We start from the raw sequence: 13,050 nt of genomic DNA on the forward strand, positions 1-13,050 counted from the left end.
TAAATCATTTAAAAATATATATTGAATTTGATATTTTATAAAAAAGTTAAAACAAACATAATAAAACAATAAGAAACAAACAAACAAATCAAATGTAAAAAACAAAAAAAAAAACAAATAAAAAACAAATAAAAAAACATGTCAAAAACAAAACAAACGAAACGAAAATAAAATAAAATAAAAACAAAACACATCAAGATTGGCGGCCACTCTCAATCGCTTAAGCGGGCGCGTGTAAAATACGCCCCCTTTTTTTTTTTTTTTTTTTTAATATCCTACAAAAAGTTTTGTATTTGCAGGAGTAAAATGCACCACAAATTCATGCTCCACATCATTGCAAAATCTATTGATCAGTTTTTTCTTGTTCAGAAAACTAGCAAAAATGAACCGATGTAGTTGCTCTAAGAAGAATTTTCTAATTAAATTATAAATAACGTCATTTAAATTATATTACTGAAGGGAGTAATATAATTATTAATTTGGAAAGTTTTGCATCTAAATGTGACAATAAATATAAAGACCCTACAGCGAAAAAAGTAACAAAATCCGAAACTGCTATTTTTCCAGAATTTGCTTCAGAGCTACACTGCTGGAAATTTGTCATTTTCCGACCATCGAAAAGTGGTCGGAGATGGCCTTAATTAGGTCAGAAACGCCTGTTCAACTCAGGTCTCAAAATACAAAATCTGGAACCTGGACAGGTACAATTGGCATCACAAGGTGTGACTCTCATCAGGTCCAATATATAATGCCTGGTTGCCAGTGTTAGAAAAATTAATGCCTAAACTCAAAAAGTTATTGTTGCCCAAACAAACTATCTCATACCTGTCATCGCTGCCAACAATACCCTTGTACTCCACTGATGCAACCAACTCAAAAATATTTCCAGATCCATCATAGACAGCATGTAAGTTCAAGTGGAGACGCTTTGCAGCTTCAACTACCTATTGATAGCCAAAGGATTAAAAATATTGATTGAACCAAGAAACAGGTAGTCTCTATAGTAGAGAAGAATATCTCAATATTTAAGACTTGATTATCAATGAGGCACTAATATTCATCAGCATATTGCACTTAAAGAGAATAGACCACAAGTTTATTAGACACCTGTTGAACGACCCTGTGACCTCTGTAATCAATTATGGCCATTGCAAGATTGTATAGCCCAGGGACATCAACTTCTTGATATGCCTTTGTGCCTTTTAGGTCATTGTTTGCACTTGCATATGTGGCTTGCTCACCTTCAGTTCTCAGTTGGCTTCAGTGCACCCCCTACAAAGACAACATTCAGTAAACCCAAATAGTGTCAATAAATGAAGATCGGTCATCAAGATTCCTCTACCAATCCCATTGATGGAAGATACTCATTGGTCTTCAATCTTGTCAACAAGCCCCTTCCTAATCTTCTTCCTTATAGTGATCACTGCCCTCACATCTATGCAGAGGAACTGCAATTCAAAATTTTGCAGATTGATCAATGGCCAATCACAATTTCAACTAAGTAACAAGACTAACAAGCAAATCCTAGGCGGTTCTCTCCCCATATAATAAAAAATTACAACTGAAATAAGCTCAGAAAATTCATTTGAATCATCCACTCAAAGACTCATCAATTTCAATTTTAACATACTGACCATCATCAAACGGATTCTTCTTCGGTGTTGCAGGTGGATGCTGAATCCTAGGCAGTCTTCTCCCATTCTTGTCTTTCGGCCTCACCTATAGAAATTCACACACAAATATTAATTTATACAGTAACACTATACTGAATCAGAATTGGTATGCCGAAATAAAGCAGAATATTTTGTGAATTAGATTCCAGCTATAAAGAAAAATGCTTACATTTTGAAATGAGTGATTGAAATTGGCGGTCTTCTTATTTCCTCATCCACAGTAGACTGAAATAATAAGAGTAGAGCATAAAACTCATCCAGCTCATTCATATATGTACGTCACAGAAAAGTACCTAAACCCTAAAATGAAAGAAAATACCTCACGCCGATCTGCTCACGCGGCTCCTAGGAAGTAGCCACAGGTTTGCTCAATAGAATTAGGAAATTAAGGATTAGGGTTTAAGATTAGAGGACTAACCTATAGGATGGTGATGGAGACCGCAGTACAGTCGGGAAGAGACGACAATGGCAGAAACTTTGGAGCAGGCTTAGACGTCGGAGGAGGTGGGAGCGACGGCGTAGAGAAGGCTTAGACAGCGGCGGAGTCGGCAGCGACGACGAAGAGAAGGCTGAGACAGTGGCGGAGGCAGGAGCGGGAACGACATCGTCCAGAGGTGGGAAGTGTTTGGTTCTCTGCTGAGCTACGTCGTCCACAGAGGCAGGAGCGTTTTATATTTTGGTTGAGTGAAGGCGTGGGGAGTCTGTTTTATTTTTGAGCTGAGCGATGTTTGGGCTGAGTGAAGGCGTGGGGACTGGGGAGTGTGTTTTATTTTTGAGCTGAGCGACGACGTTTTGGTGTTTGAACGAAAAAAAATTTAAATTTGGAGAAAAGTTTCCGACCACCTAGAAAATATGGTCGAAAATTCCGACCACTTTCCGACTAGTATAACCCTTCGTCGAAAAAATTAAAAAAAATCAATTGTTGCGACCAGTTTTTTGACTGGTCGGAAATGTGGTCAGAAAAGGAAGAATTTCCAGCAGTGCTAACCATGGCTCAACTGTAGTTGACCCTACGCCTCCAGGATTGCCATAGTATATTTTCTTTTAGAATTGATAGTCTTCCATTGTAGTTCTATTTGTCTGGTTCATTTGTGATCAAATGTTTGATTTGAAATCCAATTGTAAGTCTAGAATATTTATGTTTTTGCACAACCATTGCATATTAGGGTTTTTAGGTATTTGTTATATTTCTTTTAGCTACTGAATAACAAGAGATATTTGTGATATTATATTGTTGTTGTAGGCTTTTTAGTTAAGATATCAATTTTTGGCTAGCTTCCTGTCAATAACCCTTGAATCAAGCTTATTAATAAATAAATAAATAAATTTGTTTAGTGCCTTTATTATTAAGATTTGTGGTACTCATATGTGGTAAGTAGTTTATAATTCTCCAATTATGTTAATGGTTTTCAAGATGACTATGCTTTAGCATTATTCTTAGTTTATAACCCAATAGGGTAGCTCAAGTGGCAAATGAGCTCTCTTTGTGGGGGGGAATTTTGGGATAACCCGGGTTCAATTCCCACAAGTGACGATTCCCTTTGGGCCAGCTTCTGTGTCTCTCAGAGTGGACTCAGACCACAATGTCTAGTTTACATCAGAAAAAAAAATTGGACCACAATGTCTAGTTTACATCAGAAAAAAAAAATATCAGGTGATGCATATATGGCAGAACTAAGTCTTAATTTTACCCTTTTTTAAAAAAATGTGTCATGATCCTGGATATGAAAGAAGGAAACAGAAAAGCTGGAATGAGAAGTGAAGATCAGAAGAAGAAGAAGAAGAAGCTCTATCAGAATTTAAGGGCTGAAAGTCAGGGACCAACACGACGTCGTTTCGCAAATGAACCAGTTAGCCGTTAAAACTTATTCACACGACGTCGTATGATGCTAACCGTTGGTGACCGTTTGAATAAACATCAAGACGACGCCGTTGACGAACGGTAAGAACGAAAAAACGCTCTGGCGAAAGGAGAGAAAACAGGCGATTTTTCTATACAAGTTTTCCGGTCGGTTCTTCACGCAAGTCTTCCGGCCGGTTTGCCGGCGCCGGCGAGCTTCGTCCGGCCGATCTGAATCGGTGAGAAGGCTCGCCTCTTTGAGGCGAATAAGGTGATGGGTGATCGACGCCCATTCACCATCCAAGAGACGCTCCAGGAGCTCCGAAGCCGTACGCAATATTTGCGTCGCGAAGGACTGGTTTTTTCGGAGGAGGCGATTCGATGCTTCAAGAATGGCGAACCACTCCCAAAGTTGTCTAAGGCATTCGTCAGGCCGAAGGCTACCCAACGCAATCAGAATCGACGTGATCACATGTCGTTGGTGAACTCCGGTTGCGCAACTAGGGTTTCGGCAGCCTCCTCGCCGCCGGCCACCCAAGGCTCTGCTGGCCTTTCTGTTGATGCCGGAGATGTCCAGGGGCCCAAGGGGGGCGATCGACGTGCACAGGATCCTGGTCGGATGCAGGAGATTCGTGAGCCTAATCGGAAGTTGCCGGAAGTATCTGCCGGCGACCCTAGGGTTTCTGCCCATTCTCCACCGATGGCGTCCCAGGCTTCTTCTGGACTTCACCAACGGGACATGCAAAGGGCGTCGGAGATTGGTTGCATGGGGCTTGGGAGTGATCGGAGGGCAGTCGCGTTCCCGGCGACTTGTGGTCCCTCGACTTTGTGCGGGACTCTGCCGGTGACTTTGCCGGTCAAGGGAGCCAATGTTGATGCTGGGGGGCCGCAAGGGGCTGTTTTGAGGCGGAGCCATGGTGGGCAGACCGGTGGTTTATCGGTCGACGGCCGTGATGGCGTTCGCGAGGTTGGAGGCAGTGTACTTAGCGGTGATTGCGCGTCGGGGGCCAAGGCGTTTTGCCTTGGTTCTGCTGGGGTTGTGCCCTCTGAGAAGGCTATAGAGAAGCCGTGTGAAGGCCGTAGCTTGAAGGTTGGTTCCCTCAGCCGTGCAGTCTCACCTTACGCTATGACGGGAGGCAGTGCGGAGGGTCGCGATTGCGCGCCCAGGACGATGGCGTATTGCCTGGGCTCTGCCGGGGTCATGACCTCCAGGGAGGGAGGAGATAAGCTATGGGAAGGCCACAGCGTGGGTCTTAGCGCATTGGGGCGCGAGCTCTCGGCTTGCGCTACGGTCGGAATACAGCCAGACGTGGAGGTCCATACGGGGGTTGCTTCTAAAGGGCTGGCTGCGGTGGTTTCCCGGCCTGGGAATGGTTTTGGTAGGATAGCAGCTCAGCGATGCCTTGAGGCCTTGGGTGTGTCGTTGGTGGATGCCAAAAGCCACTCCAAACCCGAGGACCTTTTGGCAGTTTTGTTTGACGCCATGGAGGAGGAGGAAAATCGAGCTAAGCTTGGGGGTGTTCAGCTTAAACCTCTGGCCAAAGTTCATCGGTTCAAGTCCAAATTCAAAAGGAAAGGTCGAAGGGCATTCGCCCATGAATCCGGTGTTATATTGGGGAAGATGGATGAAACGGAGACGAAGAGGCAGCTTGGTGGTCTCATGGCTACGGAGCTTGGTGCTCCAGTGGCCACGGGCTATATGGGAAAGGGGCGAAGGTTGGCTCGCAAGAAGCGTGCTAAGGCTCATGTCCCATATGAGGTCACATCTTGCTCTTCCCAGCAGCAAATCATCTCCGGTAAGTCTTTGCTCCCTCTTAATTTAGTGTGTGATGTCGAGTTGGGGCAGCCATCACCCAGGTTGTCTAATCGGCAAGCCCAATTGGAGCACGCTGGTCATAGACAACATATTCCTAATCGGCTTAATCCTAATGAGGATGCTGGTCATAGGATAAATGATGCTAAGGGCTCACTTGGGTTAGGCAGTTCGGACCTGCTTGGTGAGGGGAATCGTGGAGTGGAACTGATCAGGGTGGGTGGTGGTAATAAAGCCACTAGGCCCTCTATTGATCGGTTGCATGTCTCGGGTCCCACCTTGCAGGCAAGCAGCTTGAGGGTGGATGGCAGTGATGCCAATGTTAAGGTGCATCATGGTGCCTCTTGGCCTTTGACACAAATTAAGGGCATTAATGCCCAACTTGGAGGGAATGGTTTTCCCGTAACATGTAATGCTTTGGTGGGCACTCATGTGAGTTTGCCTAATCCTAAATGCTTTGCTCATAACCTCTGTTTGATATTTGGATGGAGCTGCCCATTCTTAATAGATGATAACATGGGGTTGATTGCTAATGTTGCTAGTCGGCCAACATTAGACCATACACCAACCTTGGGGGTTTCTAAGTATGGTTGCAATCCCGCACCTACTATGACTCATAGCACGATTGTGCATTCCGAATCTCTGGGTGAGGAAAGGCAGATGAGTGATATGAATGCTAGGGGTGATGGCCGAAATCTTCAAAAAGAGGGGGAAATGCTTAAGGATGTTCTAAAGGCCTTTTTGCCGGAGGTTAGCGGCACGGCAACAGGTAATATTTTTAACCCCCTTTCCTTTTGTCCTAGTCTTACTGTGGGAAAGGTACAAGAGACATCAGGTTCTCACCCTAATCGGCAAGCTCACTTTGGGCAAGCTGGTCATAGGGTTCATGGGGGTGATCCTAATCGGCTAGTCACTTTTGACAATGCTGGTCATAGGCCCCATGAGGTAGCTAGTCCCTCTGATGTTTCTTGCCCAATCCTGCCAAGCCCGGGAGCTGCCGCATTGACTAATCATCCTGAGTCCATGGCTTCGGTCTTGGGCAATGACGGGGTAGCTAGGAGGGGGCAGCTTTCGGACTCTTCTTTACCTTTGAATGGCCCTTCTGGGGATGCTATTGGGAGCAAGCAAAATGCAATGCAAGCCCCCTCTAACATCCCCAACCCGAGACATGACACCACTGCAGGGGGTGTGCATGTCTCGGGTTCCACCGAGTCTAATACTTGGACTCGGCTTGCCTCGCTACATGCTCAAAATGCTGCCCCTATGGGGGCAATAAGCTTGGATTATACGGCCCAGGTAGGTAGCTCGGCACTGGGCGTAAGCTCAGGCACGCTCCCTTCCTTTGCTAGTCTTTTTGCTTCCACGGGTCTGCCAACTCAAGCTGTTAATGCGGGCCATGACCCGGGGCTTAACATCCCGGATAAAATGGTTGAATCATATGGGGGGGAGGCCTGCATTACTTTTGAGGATATAGAGGTGCAGCAGATGAACAAAATAGGGGAAACCCTACTTATTGGGAAATTCTCTTATGGCAGGCCCGTACTATCCGTTATAAGAGAACACTTTGCCAAACGCTTGAAGTTGAAGGGAACTGTGAGTGTTGGTTTAGTGGACCCCCGACACGTATCTCTTGCATTTTCCAACCCGGAAGATTGCATTAACACGTTAGTCAAGGGTCTGATTCTCTTTGACGGGAAGTGCCCGATGAGGCTCTTCAGGTGGACAATGGACTTTGATACGAGGTTCGAGACGTCATTGGCCCCGGTTTGGGTGTTATTGCCCAACCTTAAGGCCAACTGTTTCTCGGAGCCTTGCCTCAAACAGATTGTCAAACCTATTGGAAGATTTCTACAGGTGGACGCGCCTACGGCTAAGTTCACCCGGCCTAGTGTGGCTAGGGTGAAGGTTGAGATTGACTTGCTGAAGCCCCGGTGCCGCAAGATGTTCATCCGATTAGGGACTGCGCGCCCAGATCAGGAAGCCGTGGGGTTTTGGCAGGCGATACAGTATGAGCGTATCCCCCCGTATTGTTTGAACTGCAGGAAACAAGGCCATTGGGCCAATAGTTGCCGTGTCCCTGGTGGCGGGCCAAGTGCTCCACGCACCTCGGCACCACATGTGTCGACATCAATGGCTGATGCTGGTCCGCTCCCTTCCGGGGGGGTCGGCCATGGCCGGGGATCAGCTATTGTGTTGGATCATCGGGACATGACGGCTAGTCAGAGGAGAAAACAAAGTAATAAAGAAAAACAAACAAAAGGTAAGGCCCCGATGGACAATAGTCAGGGGCCGGGTGTTGGTACAGGTAATAAGGTATGGCGGGCCCTGTCGCCTAGCCGGCCTACCCCGGTGACGGTTAGTAATGGGTTTGCTGTACTCCAGGAGGAGGACTTAGCCTCTGACGAGGCTACTGTGGGGTCGGGTGGTGGCGAATTGCCATCTATCCCGGCTCACAGCAGGGTATCTGTAGGCACGGCGGCGCCCGGATTAGGGATTGGCCAGTCGTCTGGCCAGTTCCCCACTAACCCGGAGGTTACGGGGGGGCGTAGTCCCTCAGGAGGGCGGGCTGATCTGCAGAGCCCGCTTCAGGTATCTTTCTCTTTCACTCCTTTTTCTCATTCTCCTAAGCCTCCCTGGGGGCCGAGAAGGGGGAGGGAAAGGGCTTGGTCTGATTCTGACGTGCCGGTGCCTGGCTATGATGAGGTGTGGGCCCCGGAGTCGGGGTCGGACTCTGAGGATCGGGTGCTTGATGGTATAGGCCCAGTAGGAAGTCGGCTTATACATACCAGAAAAGGGGGGGGGGGGCTCCCCTAACTCGGAGCCGGGTGGTTTAGTGTCTATATGAAGACGCTCGTGTGGAATGTGCGAGGGGTGTCCTCCCGGGGTTCGGCACGCAGGATCCGTGTTTTATTAAGAATGCATTCTCCTGTTGTACTCTGTCTGCTCGAGCCTTTCAGCTCGTCTGATTGGCTTGAGTTTTTTAGAATTCGTTTTAATTTTGATAATGTTTTTGGGTCTACTAATAATAAAATTTGGCTATTCTGGAATAATGACTTGGCAGTAACATTTGAGAGTCAGACCGAGCAGTGTGTTACGATATCTTGTGTACACTCTACGGTTCTCACGCCTTTCTGGCTCTCTTTTGTTTATGCCAAGACCCAGGTACGCCTCCGGGACCCCCTGTGGGCTGAGCTGAAAGCTATCTTTCCTACGATTCCTGGGGGTGTGCCTTGGGCGGTTGCGGGTGATTTTAACTGTCTGTTAAGCGTAGACGAGAAAAAAGGTGGTCTACCGTATTCACACCGCAAGACTACTGATTTTCAGGAATGTGTCAGTGCGTGTGACTTGATCGATGCGGCCTATTACGGTTCCTGTTTTACTTGGTGGAATGGGCGCCGTAGAGAGGCGGCTATATGGATGCGTTTGGATCGGTGCCTCTACACTTCGGTGTGGGAACCGGTTTTTACGACGTCCGTACGCCATTTGTCAAAGTCTACGTCTGACCACTGTCCCCTTCTCATATCCTTTGAGTTGATCAGTATGCAGGTAATTCCGAAGCACTTTGTGTTCCTGAACGTGTGGACTAAGCACGAGGATTTTTTTAGGGTGGTGCGTGATAGCTGGCAGGTTCCTGTTGAGGGGGCCCCTATGTTTGTAATAGCCACCAAGTTGAATAGGTTGGGGAAAGTTCTGAGCACCTGGAGCAAGACTGTATTTGGGGATATCTTTGTGAAGCTCCGGGAGTATGAGGATAGTGTTCAGGCCCTAGAGGCTGCCTTACAGCAACACCCGGATGATGAGAATGCTCTAATTGAATATAAAAGGGGTGTTGCTTTGTTACAGAAACAGATCGCTATAGAAGAAGATTTTTGGCGGCAGAAGGCGCGTATCACCGAAGTTCAGGATGGGGATAGAAACTCCCGGTTCTTTCACTCGGTTGTTAAGGAACGTAGGCGAAAGCTATATATACACAGAGTGAAGGGTGGTGACGGTGTGTGGCTAGAGGATAGGCAAGGGATTGCCAATCAGGCGGTCTCTTTCTTTGAGCATATGTTCACCGCGGAGGTTGGGGGTTTTGATTTGACTAGGCTGGACTGTGTCCCTCGGTTGGTTACAGAGGAGGATAATGAGGTTTTGACGGCGGTGCCTGAGGTGGAGGAGGTGAAGGCGGTGGTAATGCAGATGAACTCTACGAGTGCGGCAGGGCCGGATGGTTTCTCGGGGGCCTTCTATAAGGCCTGCTGGGATATCATTCAGGATGATGTTGTCAGTATGGTTCGGAGTTACTTTGCGGGACGGGAATTTACCAGGGCTATCACGCACACATCCATCGTCCTGTTGCCGAAGAAGCCGAGTCCGGAGACTTTTGCGGACTACAGACCCATCAGCCTATGCAACTTCAGTAGCAAGCTTATCACGAAGCTCATGGTGGTTCGGATGGCCACAGTCTTGCCTCGGGTGTTGTTACCGCAGCAGAGTGGGTTTGTGGCGGGCCGGTCTATTACAGATAATGTGCTTCTAGCGTCGGAGATGTGCCACGGGTTGAGCTTGCAGAACCGGGACATAGTCCTTAAGTTAGACATGGCTAAGGCTTATGACCGGGTGTCATGGTTTTTCCTGACGTCGGTGATGCGCCGCCTGGGTTTCAGTGAGGTCTGGATAGATATGGTGTTCCGAGCCGTATCTAACGTGTGGTATTCAGTGATTGTGAATGGAGTCAAAGAGGGCTTCTTCACGTCTACGCGAGGTCTCAGGCAAGGGGACCCGCTGTCTCCGACATTGTTCGTGATTGCGGCTGAGGTCTTGTCGGTGTACATTGCGCGGGTCTATGATGGCACTACGGTACCCCGGTTTACACAGCCGCCACGGACACCACATATTCACCACCTGGCGTATGCGGACGATGTTATTATTTTTAGTACGGCCAGGTTGGGAGCTATTGAGGTCGTGATTCGGGCGTTAAAGGAGTACGAGGAGATCTCGGGACAGTTGGTGAGCTTTCAGAAGAGTGCGTTTTACATGCACCCTCGTACTCCGGCCCACGAGATTGAGCAGATTTGCCGGGCAACAGGCTGTGTGCATAAACAGTTCCCTTTCACATACTTGGGCTGCCCGGTGTATATAGGCCGTAAAAAGTGTATCTACTTCGCCTCGGTGATTGATAAAGTTAAGGCTAGATGCTTGAGTTGGCAACGCCGGCTGCTCTCGAAGGGCGGGAAGGCAATCCTGATCTCTTCGGTATTGCAGGCCATGCCGTTGCATATATTTTCGGCCTGTGCTCCGCCTAAGCAGGTCATACGGGACTTGGAGAGATGTTATGCGACTTTTTTCTGGAAACAGTCAGGGGGCGCACGTTACCACTGGAGCTCGTGGAAAACCCTCTCTCGGCCTAAGAGGGAAGGGGGGGTGGGGTTCATGGATTTAGACTTAATGGTAAGGGCGGCCAGTGCTAAATTGTGGTGGAATTTCCGGACGGACCATACTTTGTGGTCGGACTTTATGAGGGCGAAATATTGCAGTCGGGTTCACCCGGTTGCTAAGCTGGTTCAGAATAGAGATTCGCACACTTGGAAGAGGATGCTGGCGGTACGGGATGAGGTTGAGGGGGTTCTCACTTGGCGGTTGTTCCAGGGCCGGGTTAATTTCTGGTGGGACAACTGGTCAGGGCTGGGCCCACTTGGCAGGCTTTATCCACACCGGGGGGTTTCCTACTCCCGGGGGTTACTTCTAGACTATGTGCGGGATGGCGAGCTTGATTTAACAGACCACGATGATTTGGCACATGCTGGGATTGGGGCGGACCTGTCCCGCTTGGGGCAGGGCCCGCGTGATATCCCACTCTGGACCGTGGCGTCCGATGGTATGTTTTCTTATTCCTCTGCTAAGGTCTTTCTTAGGCCTGCTTTGCCCACTGCACCGGACCCGCTCTTAGCTAAGTGTTGGCATAAGCACCTTCCTTTTAAGGTGTCCTTCCTGGCTTGGAGGGTGTTCCGAGGGCGGCTTCCCACGGATGACATCTTGGCCCGTTTCGGTCACGCGATCGTCTCGAGGTGTCGGTGCTGTCCAGCCCCGGTCCCCGAGTTTATTGATCACATCTTTTATTCAGGGGAAACAGCAAGAGCTGCTTGGAGTTATGTTTTGGCGTCCCTTGGCCTCTACTTGCGACACCGGAGTCTTAGGACTTTGGTTGCAGGATGGGGTCGGCTGGGGACGCGTAACCCTCTTTTGTCTTTTGTTGTTTGCAGGTTGCCGTATCTGGTGTTGTGGGAGCTGTGGAAGCACCGTAATGGGTGCATGTACGGCCGAGACACACCCAGCGTTGCACGGGTGATGCATGGGGTGGCAAAGGGGGTGGCGGAATGCCTGTTTAGGCGTTGGCCCATGCAGCATATCCTGCCCTCTAACTGGAGGACAATTGTGGCATACTTGGAAGCACATGTGCCGAGGCGTGTTATTAGGACGGTCAGGTGGTCTCCCCCGGTTGCCGGGGCGTTAAAGATCAATCTTTCTCTGTCCTCGACGGCTGGGGGGGCTGCGGCCGTGGTGCGCAACCAGGAGGGTGGCTTTTGCTATGGGGTTGCGTGGTCTGGGCATGGGGAGCATGGCCGGGGCATGTTCCGGGTCCTTTTCTCCTGCCTGGAATGGTGCCTGGCCGGGGGAACTGCTTTGATCGATATAGAGTCCACCTTGGCGGAGTTGGTCAGCTATGTTGATATCTCTGTTCGTCCGCCGTGGATTCTAGATGGTGTTGTGGCCAGACTTCGTTTCCTGTGCTCCTATGGGGTTGTTACTGCTACCGTGTGCCCGTCTAGGGCCAATATGCCTGCACAGGCACTAGCTGACTGGGCGGTCGATAAGCCGGGGGAGGCCATCTTTCGGAGCCTTAATGATCTGCCACGTAGGGTCCGCGCTCTACTGATACATGATGATGTGCCCTATGTGTTTTTTGATATTAATGATCCCCCGTGATTGTCTTTGTACTTTGCTTGATGGTTGGAAATTTGGAAATACGAAAAAACAAAAAAAAAAAAGAGAAAGAAGAAAATAGAAAAGAAAAAGAAAAGAAAAGAAAAAAGAAAAAAGAAAAGAGATAGAAAAAGACAAGAAAAAAGGAAAGAAAAGGTAGAGTGGTAGAAAAGAATCGAGTGGAAGAAATGAGGGAAGAAAAGAATAGAGTGGAAAAGAATTAGAGTGAAAGAGAGTTGTGAGGAAAAGAAAGAGTGGATGGGAGTTACAAACAGTGAGTGTGGGAGGTTCTCTGGAGACCGGGAGGCCCTGCTTTGCAGTGCTGAGTCTCAACGTAAGGTGCTGGCGGTACAACAGGGCACCCTAGTCCGGGCTGAACGGTGCGCCGGGCAGGATTTTCAAATCCGTTGACCTGGTCAGGCTTGCTGCTGGCCAATAGTAGCTGAGTTCCTTTTGGGCTCCGGGGGGGGGGGGGGGGGGGGGGGGGGGCTATTATTTGGGGGGTTGCTTTTGGTTCGCGTCATCCCGTTATAAACTTAAACACTCACCCGAGATAGACGTGATAGTTGGGTCAGGGGAACAGGATGCTTGTTTGTTCTATCTTGTTTCTATTTTTTGCAGGCGCAGTTTCTTTGACCTCGGAGGCATGAACTGGTCTTGGGTTTTTTTGGTTTCGCCTTTGCAGGCATCTTTGGAAAGGGCCAGGTCTCAACGCCGATGCAAGCGGTAAAAAATTGCATCGTAGCCCGGGCTGAACG

At 48.6% G+C, this 13,050-nt stretch overlaps 1 long non-coding RNA gene across 1 annotated transcript; it reads right to left on the reverse strand.

Annotated features, from left to right (window-relative positions):
* Positions 1 to 482: 482 nt before the first annotated feature.
* Positions 483 to 2,328, reverse strand: LOC109173380. Its single transcript, XR_002052886.1, has 7 exons — positions 2,092 to 2,328; positions 1,843 to 1,898; positions 1,635 to 1,719; positions 1,343 to 1,448; positions 1,108 to 1,272; positions 826 to 944; positions 483 to 752 (listed from the first exon to the last, which is right to left on the reverse strand). It is a non-coding gene; the product is annotated as an uncharacterized LOC109173380 (long non-coding RNA).
* Between the last annotated feature and the right edge of the window lie 10,722 nt (positions 2,329 to 13,050).

The sequence above is a fragment of the Ipomoea nil genome, unplaced genomic scaffold, assembly GCF_001879475.1.
Source record: "Ipomoea nil cultivar Tokyo-kokei standard unplaced genomic scaffold, Asagao_1.1 scaffold0480, whole genome shotgun sequence".
Taxonomy (NCBI): Eukaryota; Viridiplantae; Streptophyta; class Magnoliopsida; order Solanales; family Convolvulaceae; genus Ipomoea; species Ipomoea nil.